This window comes from Phaenicophaeus curvirostris, chromosome 15, assembly GCF_032191515.1.
Source record: "Phaenicophaeus curvirostris isolate KB17595 chromosome 15, BPBGC_Pcur_1.0, whole genome shotgun sequence".
NCBI classification, from domain to species: Eukaryota; Metazoa; Chordata; class Aves; order Cuculiformes; family Cuculidae; genus Phaenicophaeus; species Phaenicophaeus curvirostris.
Window position 1 is genome coordinate 5985424 of NC_091406.1, and position 8979 is coordinate 5994402.

Sequence of the window (8979 nt, forward strand, 5' to 3'; positions counted from 1 at the left end):
ATCATGATGCATTTCATACTGACCGCTTAAATGAATCCAGACTGTTTAGTCCAAGCAATTACTCATAAGCAGCATCTAATTACTTCTAGGATTTAAGTAGAAAACACAAGAATCTCCTTGGAATATAAACTCAGTGGAGAAGATGCAGCTGCAAGAAGAGAGCCTGTGTTACCCGGACACATCATGCCGCACAGCCGCACCCCAGCACTCCATCTCCCTTCCCCACAGGCACCCCCGGAAGCTCCTGGGGTGCAATCACCCCTTTCTCTCCTGGTTCTTCTATGAATAACAGTATAAGAAACAGATGGAACCAAGGGGACTTATACATCCCAATGTGCCACATCCACACACACACTGGTGCGCACACACGCTCCTGCAACAGAATGAATGGGGGAAATGAAGCCACGCTCCATGGGAAAACAGCGCCTGCTTCTCCAGCCAGGCAGTCCATCCTTCCCAGAGATGCACGGCCAGCCCACTCGCACCAGCAGATAAGATCAGAGGTTGGCAGAGCCACCCTCCTGTCTGGTGCACTGCAGGCTCTTCCCATCCCAGCAACAGATGAAGTTACAAGAGAGCTGGCTGGAGCTCACGGACAGAGATGCCGTCATGCTCACACCCACCGCCCTGGCCTCCTGGGACAGAGGGAGGATGAGACTCCGGCTTGGAAACCTCCCAGAGCACTTTATTCTGTCCCTGGCAGTGCCTTGGGCGGCTGTTCAGAAACTCGTGTTGTCCTTCTAGAAGCAGAACTGCAAGGATTGTCTTGCGAGAACCCCTGTGCTCCCTGGCTACACAGCACCACAGGGTGATGCTGTGACTGCAGCAGGGAGGAGGCAGGAGGGAGAGGGAAGAGGCAGCAGGGACCTCTGCTTTCCTGCAGGGAAGACCACAGGGGTTGAGATCTGCAACAGATTCACTGTGAGGCCAAAAGGTATCAGCGGATATGGAGGAGGCTCTGACATGCTCAGGGTCACCACCTGCCAGCACTGAATCATAGAATCATAGAATCATAGAATAACCAGGTTGGAAGAGACCCACTGGATCATCGAGTCCAACCATTCCTATCAAACACTAAACCATTCCCCTTAGCACCTCAGGCAGCCGAGGCATGGCTGGAGCAGGAGCATCTTCCCTGCATCCCAGGTGGTGTGGGTGATTGTGAAGCATCCTTGGCAGTGGCATCAACCTGCCTCCATCCCAGCTTTGTCTGTCTTTGAGGGGCTCCTACTCCAACCTGTGTCCCCAAAGCCTGGTGTCTTTGGAGCACCAGGAGGTGCAGGGCTCGCTGGCTGCACAGCTCCTCCAGTGAGCACAAAGGACAGTTACGGTGCAGCTCTCCATTCTTCAAAAATTACTGTGAAATACAGATTTCACATTTGGCCACCAACGAGGAGCAAGGGCAAGGTTTCTTTCACTGCCTGCTGAATGATTTGGGGGAGTTCTCTCCCTCCTTTGGCAATGGGAATTGTTTGCTGATCCAGCACCGATGGATGCTAACTAAAGGCAGGGGGAAAAAACCTCCCCAGCTACCCAGTGGCAGGATCCCTTTTCCAGCCCGTGCTCTCTCCCAGCAACAGCTTTACAAAAGCCTCTGGTTGCCCAGCCCACCTTAGTCTCCAGCAGGGACTGCTGTCCTCTGCTAGCCAGGGACATCTCTGGATTTGGCCAGGGCCACCACAGCACAGGATGGGACTCTGTCACCCTCTTGTGGTTTACAAGGGCTGGCAGGCTTGCTATGGCTTTGAGGTGGCCACATCTAAGACCCCTGCTCCAGGGGGGCAGTGCCTTCTGCATGTTCCTTGTCCCAGCATCCCTACCTTTTGCTTCCAGGAGCTGCAGGGGAGCTGCTCACCCCCAGAGAATCAGTTCTCCCTTCTCTCCCACCCTATGAGTCATGAGTCTTGGGAGCAATTTTTTGCCCACCTGGTTCAGTACTGGCCAAAGAAGATCTTCCCTTGGTTGGGACGCCCCTGGTTGCCCCACGCTCCCAGCAAGCCACGGAAAGTGCCTGCAAGTCATTCAGATTGGGTTGCTTTAAGGCACTCCCTCCCTCCCAGTTTAGGTGGCTGGAAATCTCCTACCCAACTCCCAACCCAAATCTCAGCTAGGAAATGAGGCCACACCAGCCTCTAAGACAGAGAGAGATTCATTCAGCTTTATCTGAAAGCCATTTCAAGTATGTCCAGATTCCTAATGAAAGCTGGATAAAACCCCAGAGATTAACAGTGCAGGGCTTTTTTGGATACCAGGTTTTTTTCTGCTTCCAAGAGAAACATATATATGTGCTTTGGTGGAATCTCTGTGTACATTGTTTAGCAGAAAAGCCAAAATAAATAAATCCCTTTACTGCAATTACCCTCAAGCAAGATAAAGCAAGAATCTGTTTGCAATTCCTTTGTGGTGTTATCACACACAGATAAACAGGCATCTCCCCTCGGCAGGACAGAGAGGACAGGACCCTGCTGGACGAGCCCATCTCTGTTGTTCACATCGGTGCAGGTCCCACCTTGATCCTCTCCCACGTTACTTTTATGCAAGCACATTTGTATGTGTTGTTCCTGCATTAAACTTGAGCTTTCGGGTACATGAAGGTCACATCAGACTGGAGAATGTACCTGTGGCCAGCGTGGGGCTGCATCCCACCTGTGCAGAGAAAGAGCACTTCACAACCTAAAGAAGTTTCTCCTGTTATCCAATCTGAACCTGTCCTGGTGCAACTTGAGGCCGTTTCCTCTCATTTATTACTTGGGAGAAGAGACCAACACCCACCTCGCTACAATCTCCTTTCAGGCAGTTGGAGAGAGTGACAAGATCTCCCTTCAGCCTCCTCTTCTCCAGACTAAATTGTCCCAGTTCCCTCAGTTGCTCCTCCTAATTCTTCTTCTCTAGACCCTTCACCATCTTCGTTGCCCTTCTCTGGACACACTCCAGCACCTCAATGTCCTTCTTGTACTGAAGGGCCCAAAACTGAATGCAATATTTGGGGTCCGGAAGCCACAGCCGTTTGGTCAAGGGGTGCAGGGGATGGGGATGTTGTGCTCTTCATGATCCTCCTCTTTCTGAAGCAAAGCACCTAACAAATGGACCCTCCGCGACTGCCCAGAGCACTAATGCATCTGTCCACTCCCAGTGTGGTTTTTTCCATCTTCACAGGCAAGAAGAGCAATCACCATAATGAACATTTCTAAAGCTCTCACCACAGCACTCAGGATGCCTTAAACGAAACAAACACACATCAAGAGCCCACTAATGGTGCTCTCCTCGTGTCCAGCAGCCACAGCCAGGCGCAAAGGGGACCAGGAAAGGACACTAACGTACAAAGCAGAAACCCTTGGGAGGATAGGGCTGAATTCTTGCTTTTTTTCCTCCCTTTTTTCCTCTGTTTTCAGATTGCTGCATCTCCACTGCCAGCACATAGCTGTGCCCACAGCAGGATGTTGCTGACCATGGAGGGCAGTGGGACACACTATTGCACAGTGATGCCCCTCGCAGCGGACCCTCCTGTGGGTGACCCACGGTGCCCAGCCACCCCACCTCAGCCAAGGCTTCCGCTCCTTCCCAGCCTTCCAGACACAACGGGTGGGAGGATTTCAGGGACTATGGGGCTGGGACCTCTGGGCTGGAGGGCAAATGCTCCTGATTTACGTGGGGGTTTGAGCAGCAGCTGACTGTCCTAGGGCAAAGTTATAGGATAGAGCCACCCTAGCAGGGCAGCTCACTGCTGGAAAGTAAGGTTTGTTCCTCCTCTTTCAAGCTCACATTGGACCATTTCCCCAGGAGCCAGAGTTGTGCTCTGATCAGAATTTTGCTGAGAAACCTCAGGACGCTGGAAAGGTTCACAGTCCAGGTCCACGGCACGGCCCTGGTCTGAGCCCTCCTTGCCTTTTCCTGCCCCCTCCTTCCCTTCTTTTTCCTGCTGCACAGCTTTTGACTTAAGTTAAAGCAGCAAAGGACACACGATGGGAGAAAAATAATACCCTGGACCTCTGGCTTCAGGAATTCAAACACAGGCCCCTTTCCCTCTCCTCCCAGGTAGAGCTGCTGAAATCTGGATAAACACAGCAGAGCTGTTGTGGCTGTTGGCGTTGGATGCGCTGCACCGCGAGACTGCCAGGCCTTTTAACGGGGATATGCTTACAAATGAAAGCAAGAGCCTGGGGGAAAGCAGGGCTGGGCTGGAGGTTGATTAATAATAACAACCCTGCTGCTCACTGCATCGATGTGCATTAGATCTACTACCAAAAAAACCATGAGAAATTAAATGTCTTAATGCTACTCGCTCCTCAGTGCCAGCACTGAATAGGTGCCTTGCCAGTCGACACACAGTAAGTTAGACGTAGCCAGAGAAACATTTCCAAGCTAGATTGTTAAAATAAAGCATATTGCAACCAAATTTTAATGTCACGTCTTCTGCTCGTTGGAGTTCTCAAATATGTTCTTTTAGCTACCAAAATTAAAAGACTGCTTTATATGCTGCACGCTTAGAGGTGACTTTTTTCCCCACAATTAATTAGTTTGAAACTAACAGGGCTGGGTAGCTACGAGTTTCAGTAATGGAGCTGTTGGGATCTGTGTGGGTATTTATATATGCTTTATTATTTTTTCACTTCTGAGCTGCTCCTTCTCATCTGGCAGCAGGCTGCCAGCGACTGAGTCAGTATTTTTTGATGCTTGCCTCAAAGCTTACATGAAATGATCTGATCACCTCAAGCAAAGCCCCGGCAGCAAGTGGCCTCATCTCAGAAATCCCACTCAGCTTTAGCTCCACGGATCTGCTGTGGCCGTGGGGTCAAGGAAGCAGCAGAGACACAGCTTGACTTTCCAGCAGTGCCAAGGGCTAAGTTGGAGGTGACAGGACCAGGTCGGGTTCTCTCGATTCAGTTCTTGCACCCTATGTGGAAATCCTATAAATGTAACATGGGAATTGTGTGTAATTTACAACCCTCACATCCCTCAGGGCAGTGCAGACCAGATGTTTCAAAGCTAGCTGCTGTTTTCACCGCCGGTAAAGCACTCTGGGCTCAGTTTTGCCTTCACAAAGGCAGCTGGTTAATTAATTAATGTGACTTGAATGCCCAGGTCCTGGAGGACACCTGCCACTGAGCTGGTGTGGATGCCCCAAGGACCCTAACCGTACTTGCAAAATTGTAGGCAGAGAGCTGGGCTGAGCCGCAGCAGCAGGGCCCTGTACACAAAACAATGCCATGATTCATCTGAGATTGCCATAACCCATCACATAACTCATCAGGATGCTGTGGCATTTAAAATGGCATTTCCTCCCATCTGCTGTGCATTAGCAGACAAAGAAAAAGGAGGAAGGGGGAGAGAATGGCAAAACAAAGGAGGGAGGAAAAAAAGGGATTCCTGAGCCAGATGGTTCCCAAAGCCCAAGCCCACCCTGCGGGGCAGTGGGCAGTGAAACTGGTTCTGGACAGTTTTGCTTCCAGAGCTGCCCAGAGCCTGGATGCAGCCCGGGATGCGCTGCCCAGGTGGGAGATGCCATTGTCAGCAGTGACTCAAAGCCCTGCAGCGCAGCACCTGCCTCCGCACACCCAGAGCTAAGCACTGCCAAAGCAGGGGCACCAGTGAACAAATTCCCCCAGCTAACCAAGGTTGTGGCTTTGTTCTTCCCTGCTCATTTCCTCCTCTTCCCCATCCCTCTTCAGGTTTTCCACTGTCCCATCATCTTCCTTGCTTCATCTTCCCTTGGAAATGAGAACCCCTTCCTGCATCTCTACTTATACCTTCGCCACACTGCTGTCTCCTCTCTCTGCCTGTGGTCCCAACTCCTCTCTTTAATGTTCAGTCATCCTTCTCCTTTCACCTCCACCTATGACCCTGCCCCGATACATCCCAAACTTCTTGATACTCTCCCCTCCACTCAGACCAGGTGGCACCCCCAGGCACTTCCCAGGAAGGAAAGAGCTCAAAGCCCTCTTGGCAGGGGACTTGGAGCAGGGAAATTCAGCTCAGCTTCTGCACTGGGCTGTGAAGATTATTCTCTGCCAGCAGTCTGCCTCATGAGAAACATCAGCGTTACCTGCTGGGGGTGATGAGGGTCCTGTCTGTGGCCACCGTCCCACTCCTGGGCTGGGGGATCCTGCTCTGGAGCTGAGGCAGAAGGAGCAATGGGTCTGCAGCTCACACTCTGTCTGGTATCAGCAACCATGAAATGGGTCAAACGAGTTGCTGCACAACCTGAGAAACAGGCAGAGTGTTGTTTCTGTTGTCCCTGCTCCACCAGCAGCTGAAGGCAGAAGTTTCCTTGGGCAAAGAGCCTGAGATCCCCCAGTATCTAAACCCCACGAGTGCTGGGTGCCACCCTGGCATACCTACAGATCATAAAGTCACTCTGCAACCCCACAACAAATACAAGCAACCCATATGCACCAAACAAAAAGGTCTGAACACGATGGGAGATGCATTTCCTGCAACATCTCACTGTATGCCAGAAACTTAGGGGTGGACAAATATATGAAATTGAAGCTTGCAGAGCGGCAAAGTGTCCCTGCAAGCCCAAGGGTCCAGCAGACGTGCTTAGAGGCTGTCAGATCCCGTTGCGGGGAAGGACAGAGCTCTCCAGCCTGCAAGCACGCTCTCTGAACCTGCGTTTGGCCAGAACACAAGCAGTCATTCAGAATGGAATAGGTGTGGACAAGTTTGACCCCAAGCAATAACCAGAGAGCATGTGAAAAAGGCAGCGAGCAAAGCTCTCAGCTTGTACAGCTGAGGGCAGGGACGGGGCCGTGTGGTTATTAGCAGACTGAGCTGAGCTGGCTACTCAATTACAGCTGTTTTATCCCCTGTCTGGATTTGAAACAGCTTCCTCCAATCTCTTCGTGACTCAGTGTCTTGGCACGGAGATCGCATGCCCAAGAGGTTAGCTTTTGAAATCCACCGGGGACGTTTCACCTTCATAAAATAAAGAGTGGGCAAAATATTTTCAGCCTTCCTCCAAGAAATGCTCACACAGAAAAAATTACTCCTTAAAAAGTGTATGTTGTTGGGTCTCAGCTGGTTTTGGCTGGGGTAGATTTTCCTATTTATACTCATGCAGCTGTTTGCTGACTGAATAGCTCTATTTATTATTTGGCATGTTTACTAACCGCTTCAAATACCTTCTCTACCTGTAATTGTGGTGCAGGATACACATTATTTTTTTTCAGATTCCTTCATTCAAGTGGGTTGTGTGACTCCCAGGCTCCGCGTTGCGGTTTGCTATGGGTATTCATGGTTTCAGGGTATGATGCTCTGGACTCAAGTGACCCCGAACTGCAGTGGACCTGCAAAGAGACACACGATGGGGGGAAATGTAGTCAATTTTCCTAGCCATGTGTCACTCAGGGCTTTAGCATACTCTGCCCTTCTTGAGAACAGTCCCTTCTGAATGTGTTTCCTCCCATCTAGCTTCTTCCCTTCCATGTTTTGCTGAAATTGGTCAAAGTTAAACGCTTTATGCTTTCTAGCACAGGCAAGTCACGAGACATGGGAGAGGAGAGAGGCCTTAAAAAACAGCACAGGGTCTTGTTGGACTCCTGGCATGCTGATGCTAGGGAAAACTAATGCATCTGGTTTCCCCAGGCACCCTGTAGAGCATCGTCCCTTGGCACAGAGAGAAGGGAGAGCTCCAGACCATCCACCCTCCATTCAGACCGGTATCAACACTGCTATTGCAATTCCCTGCACCGCTCAGGGCCCCTTTAATGTTGCACTGTTTCTTTGGAGAGCTTCACTGCCCCTGAAGGACTCTGCTTCTTTCTGCATAAAGCCTGGGCAGTACCTCCTGTAATCCACCAGGCTCCTGCACAGCACGAAGCCAGATAGGGATGCATAAGTTTGGTGTTCAGATCTGTTTATTGGGGTTTTTTTTATAAACAAAGCAAACAGAATAGTTCCTGCAGGTATAAAACCATTCTGGACCATGCCAAAGTAGGTCTGAATCTGTTCATCAATATACCTGCAGCAGGCAGTGCCCTTTGTGGACCACAGGAGCTGAATCTCCACCCAACCTCATTTTCAGAAGCCCATGAAGTCCCCAGGCTTCTGCTGCAGGCTGCCTCTGTCTGCTCAGCTTCACTGCTCTCTGTCCCAGGATGCTTTCCCTGCCTCTGCCTTTCCAGTTCGGAGAATCAGGTCTCCAAACTAGGCCACGGGCTGATCAGACCTCACACCTCGGGTCACCTCAGAGCAGCGGCTGTCGCGCTGGGACACGTCCCGGGCCAGCTCCCCCGTCGCAGCGTGTGCCGCAGCCGCATTCGCGCCGAGCATCAATGACCATTTGTGCAGGGGGAGGTCAGCCCCAGAAAGGACCAGCCGGCTCTGCAGTTAATTTACGGGTGCTGTAAAACCTGGCCAGTGGCTTTATGGCTTTGGATGATGCTGGTGTCAAAGACGTTTGGTGCAACAGCCAGCTGGAGCCGAGCCAGTTTCATATTTAATCTCGCCTATGAATACAAACAGAGGGTCTGTATTTGGAGTGAGCAACAGGCGCACCATGGACATTATTAAACCTTCCAAAAATAAACCTTTACCGAAGCAACGGGAGCCAGATTTTTCCTGGAAAGGCTCAACGCTGCCCGGGGTGGGAACAGGGCAGCTCCTCTGCCACCCACCTCTCTCCAACAGCCACTCGATGTCAGGAGCAACTTCTGCCCTCTCGCTGTTTGCTTGGTTTAGTCCTCAAAATGCCTGAACAGTACCTCAGAGCAGCTTTAATGTCCACCCAATGCTGAACCAGCCCTGCAGACTCCTCTCCGGAGTGCCTAGAAGCGAGGGCTCCTCCACAGCTGGAAAACTGAGTGCATGTTTCTGAAATCAACCATAGAATCATAGGACGGTTTGGGTTGGAAGGGACCATGAAGGTCATTCCGTCGAACCCCCCTGCAGTGAGCAGGGACATCTTCAACTCTTGTTGAAGGAACTCGTATCAAGAGATAACATGCAGACAATCTCCAGACATGGATAAATAACCTGAAA